General features: G+C 38.6%; 1 protein-coding gene and 1 long non-coding RNA gene across 5 annotated transcripts in view; both read right to left on the reverse strand.

The window, feature by feature from the left end:
* LOC109411550 (sodium/hydrogen exchanger 9B2) overlaps positions 1-14,120 on the reverse strand; it is a 113,829-nt gene that overhangs the window by 95,659 nt on the left and 4,050 nt on the right. The window lies entirely within an intron of this gene.
* Positions 6,085-6,717, reverse strand: LOC134288044 (uncharacterized). The gene is made up of 2 exons (XR_009997722.1): positions 6,510-6,717; positions 6,085-6,450 (listed from the first exon to the last, which is right to left on the reverse strand). It is a non-coding gene; the product is annotated as an uncharacterized LOC134288044 (long non-coding RNA).

Genomic DNA, 14,120 nt, shown 5'->3' on the forward strand with positions numbered 1-14,120 from the left:
CAAGTATTGTACCAAGTGGATATACTAAGACTAAAACAATACAATTTTAGTGATGATGTGGTAAGAAATTTGTAAGTAAGCTCAACTTGGGCAAATTTCTTTGAAAATGGTCGTTACATTTAAATATAAACATCATTGTTTAGAAGTGACACCACTGGTCACCCTAATATGTTCCACACGATCGGAACAGTATTATTCCCATTCGCTCTCGCTGTATTCTAATAGCTATCTCAAATCTCCTATCAGTTCAGGTAGTTTCTGGCTATACCGAATTGATTAGCGATCGGTTCTGTTCGCGTCTATATTCACCACCCTGATGTATCGTACTATATACACAGGGCAGTTAGTTGTTTCTCGATCGCTCGCGCACGAGCATCCAATAAAATTGAAATCCCACAAATCTATCGAGCCCGAATAAATCATGTAGGGTAAGTGTACCAGTTATGGCTACCCGAGTAGAGGAAAAGAGCTCAATAATAGCATATTTTGATATGGAGATCAAAAAGTGATATGGGTTTGATTGACATAAGAGATAAAAGATCTAAAAATAAAATCAAAAATTTACTCCTGGAACATCATCATCAAATCATATTTAGATTTTGTAAGATCTAACCAATAGCAGCGAGCTATTCGTATGATCTTGAAATATCAAATTCTGATATTGTTCAGATGTTCCAGGAACATTTTTTAGATATTATTTTCAGATCTTTTATCTCTTATATCAATCAAACCAATACAGTAGACGTTCGATAACTGCAACATGTTTACGTTTCACTTAGCGAACGAAAATTCGATAACTGCAACGCCTGACAGTGTCAACAAGCCGTCAATTGACGTAAAATGAACGAAAAATTCATTCGACTGTTCATTAGGGCTAACATGGCGCACCATTTTGACGTTTGGCGGTGCGATAACTGCAAATTTGTTGCACTTACCGGACTTGCAGTTAAAAAGCATTGCAGTTAAACCGTTTGCACCGACCGAACGTCTACTGTATCATGTTTTGATCGTCAGTATTTTACCTCTACCCGGGTATAGTGGTTCCCTATTTGGCCATACTGGAAATTTAGAATGCTTTCAAGCTTTGATCTATTATGAAAGTTTTAATAGCAAGAATTCAAATGTATCTTGCCATTAAAACTCTTGAAATGATGCAAAATATGCAATTATCTCAATTAACCACTATGGCCAAATAGGGAACCACTATGGCGATAACTGGTACACTCAGCCTAGTTTTGCCAATCGTAGTTCAATAAAGTGTTTGCAGATTTTCCTACGCCGCGTGTGTTCAGTGCTCAAACGAGTTTTATACGAGGTCCGAAGCCAGGGTGGTCTCCAACGGTACCGGTAAGAACAATCATAGAACGTAATTTCTGCCCAAAATTTACCACAGTAGGAATATAGCATGTCCTAGAAGTGAGAATAGTATGATTAATTCACGTTTAATTCACGTTTTATTTTACTCAAAATAAAACGGCTTCGTACTTCACTATAACAGAACCTTATATTTTTTCTCTTCTGCTCATAGTTTCTACTAGCAATGTTGATGGCAGGAACCTAATATGTTTTAATACCATTACTCATTGAAATGAGACGAAATTTCCATGAAATGGCGTGCGTGCCAGCTGAAATGGACTTACGACACATAAACGATTAGCAGAGAAGAATAAAGGACAATCAGTTCCAAAACATATGCTGTATTTGATCAGTATTAGATGGCCTTTCAAAAAATACATTTATCTTGAAAATCCTAATTACAGATGGGAAATGAATTCAGTTTGATTTTGTATGAGAACTTATTGGACACGGTGTACTGTAATAATTCACGGCTCCCAGGAATGACCTCAACGAAGTAATATGAGTAATATATGTGGTGCTGGCATCTTAAGCTATCAAGCTCGAATCTTTTCTGGATCCGGACGAATTCCTTGACTGTCAATGATGAATCCCAAATACTTGATTTCACTCATGAAGAATTCTTGATTTCACTCATGAAGAATTCTTGAATACGTGCAAACAGACATTCGAGATGATGGATACGTTCCTCTACAGAATCGCTTGCCACAACGAGATCGTCCTGATATCCATTAACTTCTTCCAAACCAGCTAACATGTTGTCTACGATTTCTTGAAATGCACCAGGGGCTGTTTTAACACCAGGGGAAAGCCGTGTGAACTCGAATAGCCCCCCTTTTTTTATTATAGAATGAGAAAATCTGCAACAGATACCCAAGAGGTGGTTCCTCGGGTGATGTGGGGATCGACCCACTAAAAACTCATTCTCTCTCTTCCTTACCTTCGCGGTACGCCCGTTAGGGATGACTTCGAGAAGGGGGGGGACCGTACATGAGTACACTCTAATAGTAAGCGTTCCACCAGCTACCGCCTTAAGTTGTTCACTCTCCCCTGGAGGCTCGGGTCCTGGCTAGTACTTAGACTACCCGTTGAAATCAAGCTCCTGGATGGGGAAGGGAGGCCAACTCAACTAGCTGCTGTTCGGCTCGCCATTTACTCTGTAGTTCAAGTACGATTCGAGAAACCGTGGAAGTAACGGAGTCCCACTTGTCCGCCCCCATACACATCCTTTCAACAATGTTGTCAGGCGTTATATCTCTACTGCATACCTCCTGCATACTCGACCTTTGCTCCACGAAACGTGGACATTCAAAGAGCACATGCTCCGCGGTCTCGTCGCAGTCTGCACACTCATGCGGGGGAGCCTGCGTGTCCGAATCTGTGCAGATACCACCTAAAGCACCCATGGCCTGACAGAAATTGAGTCAAGTGAAAATTTACCTCGCCATGGGGCCTGCTCGTCCACTTGGACACGCTCGGTATGAGCCTGTGTGTCCATCTACCCTTGCTGGAGGAATCCCATTCGCTCTGCCACTTCAGCATAGACGAGGTTCTGGCGATACGCCTCGCGCCTCTTATGCCGCGTCGATCGGAGCATTCTTCATCCTCTGCCACCACTAAAGCTATGGGCATCATGCCCGCTAGCACACATACCGCGTCCTTTGAGACCGTGCGATGTGCGCTCACCACCCTAAGGCACATCAGGTTATCCGAGAGACCAGAGTCATCGGGTTTCTCGGTATAGACCATCAGCCTCGACAGAATGATCCGTTCCAACAGTTTTCCGGCGGTGTCCAGCAGGCAGATAGGTCTGTATGCCGACGGGTCGCCAGGTGGCTTCCCGGGTTTGGGCAGTAGAACCAATCTTTGCCTTTTCCACCTCTCCGGAAATTCGCCTCTGTCTAGGCACATCTGCATAGCCATTCTGAACATGTCAGGCTTAGCCTCGATGGCCGTCTTGATGGCTAATGTCGGGATACCGTCCGAACCCGGAGCCTTGTTCAACTTAAGCGGCTTCGCTATTGCAATGAGTTCGTCGTTCGTCACCGGGGCTACCGCGCTATGGCCGGTTTGGCTATAGGGAACGGGAGCCCATGGTCTTGTATCGTGGCGCGGGAACAGCGTTTTCACGATCTTCTGCAGCATCTCTGGGGAGCGTTCTGGGGGTGCTGACGCGCCCTTCGTTTTGGCCATGACTACTCTGTAGGCATAGCCCCTTATTTGTATTGATTGTTAGAAGCTTGCGCGATGATTGCTCGACCTCGACCTGGAGATAAGCCTCGCTGAGGTCAATTTGACTGAAAACCTTCTTGTTAGCTAACTTGGCAAAAATGTCTTGAGGTAGTGGTAATGGATGGTGGTAACAGTTGAGTAATCAGCACAAATAATGACGCGTCCGTTTGGTTTAGTCATTAGCGGCCCATTCCGAATACGACACTGGTGTAATGATTCCGAGCTTCTGAAGACGTTCCAGTTCTGCTTCGATCTTGGCTGTTGCTGCATACGGTACAGGTCTCTTTAGACAGAATATTGGTTTGATGCCAGGCTTGACCGTGAATGATACGGTTGTCTTCTTGCATAATCTAAGTTCGTCACTGAAGATGCTCGAAAATTCCTGCTGAAGCTCCTGAATAAGTCCCTCCGTTCGTGGAAAACTTTGTAGCTTCAAACCGTTGCACACTGCGTTGATCGGTACGTCCCAAAGATTAAACATTTCAATCCACTCAATGCCGAACAGAGATAATCCCGGCACTGTCGTTACAAAACATCTTCCGGTTTTGGTTTTTCCGTTGAAAGAAACGTTGCATTCTATTTCGCGACTGATACCAACTTCCTCGCCACTTGCATTAACCGCATCGATGGATGGTGCTCGTCCTGCTGGGGAACCTAATTGGATATAGACGTCCTCGGGAATGATAGTGATGTCCGAGGCACAGTCGAGTTGAAGCTTCGTGGTCACTCCGTTGATTCCAACCGTGATGTACTTCCGTCTATCTGTTAGGCCTACCTGGTTGATGGTGAACACTCCTTGTGCTTGTGCTTTTTGGTTGAATCGTTGCTTACCGTTTTCTTTGTACTTTTTGTTTCCTTTCTCAAAACAGGCGCAGTATCCCTCCTTGTGTTCTACCTTCTGGCACGTACGGCACTCGTGATTGATGAACGAACAGTATTTCGAATAGTGCATATCCCCGTATCACGTTTCAGATTTACCAGTCGCTGACATTCTTCTGCTAGTTTGTGCACCGTCATCTCTTTTCCTGGCTTATTACTCTTGATTCTGGATAGAAGCGTGGTACGGATGTCTGCATCGCGATGCGATTTGAGGCCGCAAACATACATAAGGCACTTGAATTGGTCCGTCGTGACTTCGTTTAGCTTGAATTCTTCACATTTTTTATTTACGACACCCGCATACGTATAGAAATCGTCACTGGAGCTTTTCGATAACTGCAAACACTGGTATCTGGCGTTGAACAACGATATCTGCCTGCCGAAAATGATTTTCAATGTAGAAACGGTCTGTTCAAAGCTTTGATCCTTAGGTTTCTTCGCTAGAATATAGCTGATGTACTTTTGATGAGTCACTGTGCTTATATTCCGAAGCAAGAGTCTAACTTTCGCTGCGTCATCCAGGTTCTTTGCATCCTCATGGAACAAATCCTCGTATCTTGAGAACCACGCTGCAAATGTTATGCCGTTCTCCGGATCGTACGTGAATTCCGTGATCCCGCTGGACAAAGACTCGAAAAGGAACTCCTGGTTGTGACATCTCTGCGTTGAAAAGACGGTTTGCTGGCTTGATGAGCTTCCGTTTTCTTGATTTGCAGAACACTGATTTTCCATAAGCCGGTCGAGAATCCTTTGTTGGTTCTGTAGAATGTCCAGTAGTGATTTTTGGAACTATGAATTCGTCTTGAAAAGCTGATATTCCCGGTTGTAGGTCATTTCCCAGAACTCCATTCCCCAGAATGCCATTCCCCAGAATCCCATTCCCCAGAATGGGACATTTCCCAGAAAGCCTTTCCCCAGAATGACCCATTCCCCAGAAAGCCATTCCCCAGAATCGTTTCTATTTTCATTTTCAAATTGGTTTCGGATTAAAATTTGAGTAACCCTGATACGGGAGGTTGAGCAGCACTATGCTTGTAGTTGCACTAGTGTTTGTCTACATATACCATTACTTAATTGATTGGTGGCTTGTAATAGTAGCTGCTGACTTCATCTGTGATTATCCCTTCTTTTTCAAATTGGCTGTTCTTTCTAGTTGGTTTGTTGGAGAGCTCTTTGGCGGCCGAACCAAAGTCCAAATAAAGTCGTAGCACTCAGGCTCAGACTGGGTACCAACTCTAGTACTGCATTTGGTCCCCGGTACCCAAGTTTGACATTTGACTGATGTACCTCATTTTTATTAACATTGTGATTTAGTAACCTATGACAACGAACCACGAACCTAGTTCAACAATGAATTTAATATGTCAAATTTGTGTGTTGCCACAGTCCTAGCCACTGTCCGGAATTTTATATTTTTTCATGAAACATAATTTTTGATCCCGAAAGTCGATCGCACTGACCCAAAAGAGGACGGCTCAAGCCCCAAGCAGCTGGTCATAACCACGGCCGCTTCTGGGGTGGGCACTCAGGGTCATCTTATGCCTCCCGGGTCCCAGGGTGTTAAGCAGGGGGAGTTTTCGGTGGGAGTTCTAACTTAGTAGGAGTAATTAAGCTGAGTAAACTTAAATAGCGGTTTATTATGCGGAAGAAAAAGAACTATCGTTGATCGGAGAATGAGCCGCGGTCGTAGAACGTAGTCAAGCCAGAGAGTTTCTGAAGCGGAATCAAGGAGTGGCCGGTATGGGCAGTAACCATTGTGCGGTCGCACATCGGCTAGTGCAAAACCAGAGTTTTGCAGGGATGCGGCCAAAAGTCAACCCGACAGAAGCTATCGATGGATCAAGCAGCAACCAGAATGATTAGCGACCAGAAAGGCAGGCAACTGCAGATAATCAGGGAGCGTTCATACAATTAATCGATTAGTAACCGGAGAGTCGTTGGAAAGGCTGACGACCGCAAATAATCGGGGACCATTTCCTTTTCCTAAAATAAATAAAATAAGCGTTAAATTGTTGGAAGAAAATTATCATTCAATTAATTACCTGCCAGAGTCTGATTTTTTCATGTTTATATTTGTATAAACAGTAGCTTGTAACTCATAGCAACAGTAGCGGAGAACTAGAGTTTTGATGTGTAGTAGAATGCAAGGTAACATTATACGAAGGTATCATAGCTTTTCGGTCTAGTACTTCGTGAACCCTGAAATTTCTCTCCATTGTATGGGAGATGGACGACTTTATTTGGACTTTGGCCGAACTACTGACTCTACACAGATCGAAAAGAGAGGGTAAAATTATGTGACAGATGATGCACATGATTAGAGCGGGGATATCACAGAAGCTTACATGACATATCATGTAAGAGTCATAAAATGTAATGTAAACTTCCATTATATGTCATGTAAATCAACATGACTCTGTGTGTTTACATAACATACAACACAAATTTACATGGTATATCATGTAAACCATCATCATAGTAAGTTTACATGACTAAACTGAAGTTTACATGACGTGTAAATCTCATTATTTTTATCTGTGTAGTTTTTTTTCGTACTCGGTGACACACTGTGCATGCTACACTACCGCCATCTGTTGAGCGAGAAGCGCAATTAACATTTTTTTTTGCTGGGTTCAGGTTAGTGAGTACCATTTTGCTGGTAACTCAAATCACACTGAAACAGGGCAACACGAAATTGCGTCGAGTAAACCCAATACAACTTTTTTTTTTGTAAATGCCTTTCTAATGCTGATAAAGTTATTCTAATGTATCAGATTTATATGGCATGTATAAGTAGAATGAATAGTATGTACACTTCCATTAAATATTTTTGAATGCACATTGGAATAATTACATGTATGGTTTCATCCTTTTTAGAAATTTTGAAGGGAACACACAAGGATAAAACCCAGTGTCTGGCATCCGAAAACCTTCACTAAGGCATTTGACAACTTGATTTGCACAAAAGTAATCACATTCATATTATTTGAAGTAGAACTATTTTTACAAACCTATTCGTGTTATCGAACAATGGAACATGTCGTTCATCATTTCCATCTAACCACCTTTGCTGTTATGTAGTATATGCCAATTTACATGAGCACAAACTGTAGCAAGTAAAAGCCTAAACTGAGGCCCAAACAACATTTTTGCAGCCTAGTGTGCTTTCGGCCATATTATTTTTCAGTTTATGGAATGTTTGTCCTGATGAGCCATCATCTTTTTTTCATTTTTCAAAACACTGGTATTTGCATATTCAACTTCATGCAAAAATATATAGAATGGCTACTTTTTTCATCTGAAATTTGCCTTCTTTAAATAACAGGCTGATCTTTTGGGATTTTTTGGAATTGAGATTTTCTTTTTATTAGATTTTATTTAAAGTTGAATGATAAAATGCCTGACATTAGTTACCATTCTTATAGAAATACAACCTTCTTCAAGTAAGGTTGCCGAATTTTTGTTCTTAACTCAATATTCATTTGAGATACCGTCGTTGGGGGTGAGAATGGGTCAAAAAAGGATACTCAAAGATTGTTTGTTAAATAACAAATGCAATTGAAGTCGGAATAACTTTTTATTTGGTATGTATACTCTTCTATATGGTAATGAAAGTTTAGCAAGAAAGTATCACATTATATGAATTACTTACTAAACTACAAATGATCGAAAATTGACCCAATCTCACCCCTTAGAGGGGGTGAGAATGGGTCAAAGTATTCGAAGTCACCTATCTAAGAATATAAGTTAATTTTATTGATCATATCTAGTAAATCTATTTAAAATACAATGTAATCATGACGAATAAAAATTTAGGTAATTTTAAAAGGTGATAAATACACCTAAAAGGGCTAATACAACCGAAAAATGGTTGAAATTTGATGAAATAACGTTTGTATGTTGAATCGCCATTTTTAGCCACCATAATCATCCTCATTTCTAGATTGAGTTTAAATAAGGGCGAAAGTAACATGAGAGAGTTCTCTTCATCGACTTTCTCTTCTTCAAATTAAAGTGACAAGATGTAAGTATGATTGAACTTTTTGGCCATAAATCGCTAGGTTGCGATGCAATCTAGCGTCTAAATGTAAAAAAGTTCGATTGAATATGCATCTTGTCACTGTAATTTGCAGAAGAGAAAGTCGATGAAGAGAACTCTCTCATGTTACTTTCGCCCTTATTTAAACTCACTTTAAATTTTAAAGTTTCAATCTCCAAGAGGGGCCGTCCATATACCACGTGGACAGAAAATTCATGGTTTTTGACCCCCTCCCCCCTCCCCGTGGACAAGCGTGGATTTTTCATTGACCCCTACCCCCCTCCCCCATTGTCCACGTGGACATAAAAAAAAAAGTTTTTTTTTTACATTTCTAAAAAAATAGAAAAAGTGATTTTGAAAAGTTTTTTTTCATTTTGTTTTTCGTAAATCATGTCTCAAATATAATTGAAAACTTTATAAAATACAAATATTCTATAACTTTACATAGAATACAAACAAGTAGCACGAAATAGGTACCTACAAGTTTTCAACATTGTTTTTAATTCAGCTTAATGTTTGTGAGAGTGTGAGTGAAAAATTTTCAACAACGGAAATTCTTCATTGGGTGTTTTTTGTGTAATGTATATCGCCTAATGTTAGTGATTGTTCAATGTTTAGTCTGTAGGGCCTCTGGTTGAAGACGGTGTTTTTTAGAATATTTATTCAATCTATGATTGTCTGATTGTTTTGTTGAGATAAGGTAATTTTAAATCTTAGATTTTTGTTGAGATAAGATTATATTTCTTAGATTCTTACAAAAACCAAAATTTACAGCAACTAAATTGTATTGGTGAGGCTGAGACTTCAATATCCATTAGAAACATCTTAAATTTTAAAGGAACCTACAAAAAAAAAAGTTTTTGAGATAAGCCTGCAAATCCCTACATGTATTTTGAAACTTTGAAGTAGCTTAAAAAATTGATATGAAACTTAGAAAAATTCATACAGCACTTCAAAGAAAATTTTCTGACTGAAACACCAACATTTGCATGGTCTACACTTCATTTTAAATCTCCAGTATATTCCTCGATGAAGAAAACTAAGTAATAAGAAATTCTGATATTTTAAAACAAATTAGTCTGTGAATCAGTATATTTTTTTTTGTATAATAACATAAAATGTATGAAAGAACTGTTGAAGAGAATCTCATCAATAATACGACATAATTTGTTTCGTTTGTTGATTCTTGTTTCCTAATTTATATGTTAATGTTGTCCACGTGGACATTTGACGAACCCCCACCCCCCTCTCCGTGGACAAGCGTGGACTTTTCGCTAACCCCCTCCTCCCTCCAAGCTGTCCACGTGGTATATGGACGGCCCCAGAGAGGAGAGAGGAAGATTACAATGAGGGAGGGACGCATTGAAAGATTGATTGAAAAAAAAATTGATATTTTTAGTATACTGTATAAGAAATGTTTAACCAAGCCCTTCGTTATAAACTATTATGTACATGATCATTGGCCTCTCAAGATAGAGGGTCGTTCAAATATTATGTTATACATCATTTCACATTATTAGACCCTCTCTCGCAATAACATTCAAACGAATATGCAGTACACTAAAGGCTAGATGATGATTAGAGGAGCTATCCAAACGCATGGGTGTATTTTTATAAATGATTTTAGGCACTAAACGTATGAACACACTCGCTTGACTCTTCTTCGGCATATTTTCGAAAAAAGCGTGCTTTTATGAAGATACGGTAAACATGGCACCACTTTAAAGTCAAATGGGGACTGGATAACAAGTTGAATTTTTAGTTAAGGTTATGTGCAGTCGATAATTTGCTTGACCCAATCTCACCCCCATTCTCAATATTTAGACACAGGGTCGAAAATATTGAATTTTTAAATAAAAAGTGCATTGACAGCCCACTTTCTTCGTTACATCAACCAGGTAATACCTACAGCTTACTACTTATAAGAAAATTTATGGTTAGGTGCTTGTGTGGAACATTGCGAAGGAGAAATTTTTTCAGAGTGATTTACTAGTAGTTTCATCACATAAGTTTAGCCACAAATTTAACAAAAAACGATTATTACTAAACATCTTATTCTGCATCATGACGTTTAAAAACATACCCTCTTTGAAATAATATAAAGTTTTCATTATAAATTAGTGATAGTTGACGAGTTATTCCAAATTTTATGTTTCTCCGTTTTGACCCAATCTCACCCCCTAGACCCATTGTCACCCCCATCGACGGTACACTGAAGAAGGCGTCATTATATGAAAACCATGTCCATTTGAAAGTTATCTCATTCAACGATTTTGAATTTTCCAGGACGGAAGGGTGCTTTGAACCACGCTGAAGTGTTTTGATCTTCCGCTGGAGTTCGATCAAATCACCTAGAGCTCTAAAAACAAACAATTCACCTGAATTCCCATGGAACTACTGATTCTCATATTTTTCTGGGGAATGTCCCATTCTGGGGAATAATTTTCTGGGAAATGTCCCATTCTGGGGAATGGATTTCTGGGGATTGGGTCATTCTGGGGAATTTCATTCTGGGGAATGGGTTTCTGGGGAATGACATATAATCGATATTACCGTAATCCTCTTCGCAAAACTGTTATATACGTCTGGATTAGTTTAGGTGAATATTAGAATGTTTATTTCAGTCTCCAAGGATACATGGCTTACTATGACGAACAAATAACTTAACCATGGCTTGCTAACAATTTCACAGATACTTTTTGGCAGCTGTACAAGTGTTTGGTGGAGATATGAGCTTAAACAAGTCTCAAGTAACATTTTTGTTGTAAGGTACACCGGGGCAAGTTTTCGTTGTCTTCATTGAGACATTTTTAGCCCAGGGCTAGTTCATCTCGGCACCCACGGCTTTGCTTCCCTTCCCTGAAAACGAAATATTTTGAATGATGTTAAATGACCAATTTATCCTTTGATTGTTAAAAAAAAATATTTCCATGCTTAATGGCTTGCAATCAAAAAACACAGAATCGCATATTTTGCCCTATGAATTGAGGTAAAGGGTGTACGGAACCAAATTGCATTGTGTATAACTTTTGATTGCATGCATCAAACTGGCTGATTTTTTCACCAATAATAGCTAATAGTGCGCAGATGATACTGTAAATTTTCATCAGAATCGGTAAAATATTGGCGGAGATATCTTCGACACGAGACAGTGAGGTTTTTGGAATTATTCTACACTCATTGTGAAAATGGTTTAGGCTATAACTTTATTGTTACTTTTTAAAAACATCTGAAAATTTAACTATAAATCAACAACGTAATAAAAATGAAGTGGTGAAATTTTCATCAAGATCGGTTTAGTACTGAATTTTTTTAGAATTCAAAACACAAACCGCTTCAGAGTAAATATTAGGTCCTTCATAAAAATATTAAGGTCCGTGTGCATTATTTTGACAGTAGAATAGTCAATAGTCAATGCTCCGATTCTAAATAAAATTTGACAGTCCTAAACTATCATAATAAATTTAGTACAGTCAAATTTTGAGCCATTTTGGCTGAAAACTTTGGAAGTTAGATAACTTTGAATGTCTCAATACAGTTCAATCGGTTTGCGTATTGCGATTTATGGACACATATACGATCACAACTTTTTAATGGCTAGCCCAAATCAAATGAAACTTTCAAACAATATTCCTTCATACGTAATTCACTTACAGAAAAAAAATCATTGCAATCGATTTAGTAGTTCCATCTATGGTATTTCTGTTCCTAGAGATAGATCTATATAATATAAATTTTATTTTAATTCTTTGTTTGCGGAAGAGTCCCAAAGTCAGATTTTTCAACGTCGCAGATATCTCCGCCAAACTTCACCGATTCCTCTGAAAATTTTACGGTATCATCTGCACACTATATATGTACTGTTAGTGGTTAAAAAATCAGACATTTTGATGCATGCAATCAAAAGTTATAAACTATTTTCCGTGGCGCAATCTGATTCCGTATACCCTTTATAGCTCAAAATTGTGACGTGCTGAAGCAAATCTGAGCCCAGATTCGGATTCAGCGGCTCAAAATCTGTCAGAGACAAATTAGTTTGTTCTTGAGACAAAAAAATGTTGCGCTGTGTTATTAATACGAAAAAAGTTACAGCGGTTTTAACTATTTCATGATTTTTTTCAGTAAATTGTTCTAGTTTCAATATGTTTTTCATTACTTTTTCAATTTATTGCCGGTTATTTTGTTACTTCCTTTCAAAACATATTCATATCGAAGTCAATTAGAAGGAAAACTATAATTACCATCTCGAATTTTGAAGCGATGTTGAAATTTTCGATAATTTGGTGCCATATCAGAAAAATAATATAAACGCTATAATCACAGACAAACAGACGTCTCACTCTACTCACCTCCAATCGTTTCCCTTTTTAACGGTTAATTCAAATATTTTTTAGTTCGCAAATCGGTCGCCCACGGCGCTCGCATCGTTTTCGCTCCTGTTTGACGTTTGCTCACTACCGCCATCTATTCAGTGAGTTTGCGTAGCACAGCATATTTAGCATTGGACTATTATGTTTCGTTACGATGATTTTAACCGCATTTTGTTCCAAGTGATACGTCTGTTTGTCTGTGCTATAATTTCCTTCTGTTTTAACAATTTTAGGTTATGTCAAAAGTTTTTCAAAGCTATTTATATAAGTCATGAACGCTCAAAATTTTATTGCATTTGGTTCATTGAATCCGGATACATAATAGTTCAAAGTTGGATATCACATAATCATGACTTTTTCTGAAGTCTTTCTAACTTCATGTAAAATAGCCCGATCTTTCCCAAAATTGGATAACTGATTCACAACTAGTTGATCAACTTATAGTAAAATTTAAAGATTTTTTGATGCACTCTTTAAAAAAGTTGCAGCTATTTGACCATTTTTTGAAAAGTGTAAATTTTGCCTGTCCCGATCATTTTGTCTATCCTCTGTTAATGTTCGTATTCCAAGATCACTTAACGCATAGTTTGTGAAGATTATTTAATCTAACGAATTCAATTTGTAAAGGATTAGCATAGCATAGCATAGCATATCATGAATACTTGCACAAATCATGAATGGAGTTGCAAAGTTGAATATTGACATTGCTGATGTCGCTACTATCTACAATGTCATAGATTCACCTGGCCAAGTCCTTGCAAGCATTTATAAATCCCTTCATCAACTTAGAAAGAGGCCAGAACTGAAGCATCTTCCAATAGATGAAAGGATGTTGAAAATAGCGAATTTTCAACTTATATGCAGTTATAAAGTAAATATACTGAAATAGAAATATTTATAAATAAATAATATTGGAAAGATCTCACCAATTGTTGTGGGGTTTTTGTGGTTCAATGCCGATCATCTAATTGTCTTGATTAATGTTCTTCTTTGTAAAGAACAACACAATACTCAGCAAAGAACAACACAATACTGAACACTAAACACCCGCGCATCTATTGTTTTGATTTTCACTCGAGACAATAGCGAACGCGATCGATTATGCTGCCATACTCACCCCTACAGGAGTGATGCATGCACAGCCAAGAACAACACAATACTCACGAATTCAATTTGTAAAGGATTAGCTATAAAAACTCACCTTTCAGAAACCTTGAGTCAGATAATGGCATTTAAACTAAATA

This window comes from Aedes albopictus, chromosome 2 (genome assembly GCF_035046485.1).
Source record: "Aedes albopictus strain Foshan chromosome 2, AalbF5, whole genome shotgun sequence".
NCBI lineage: Eukaryota > Metazoa > Arthropoda > Insecta > Diptera > Culicidae > Aedes > Aedes albopictus.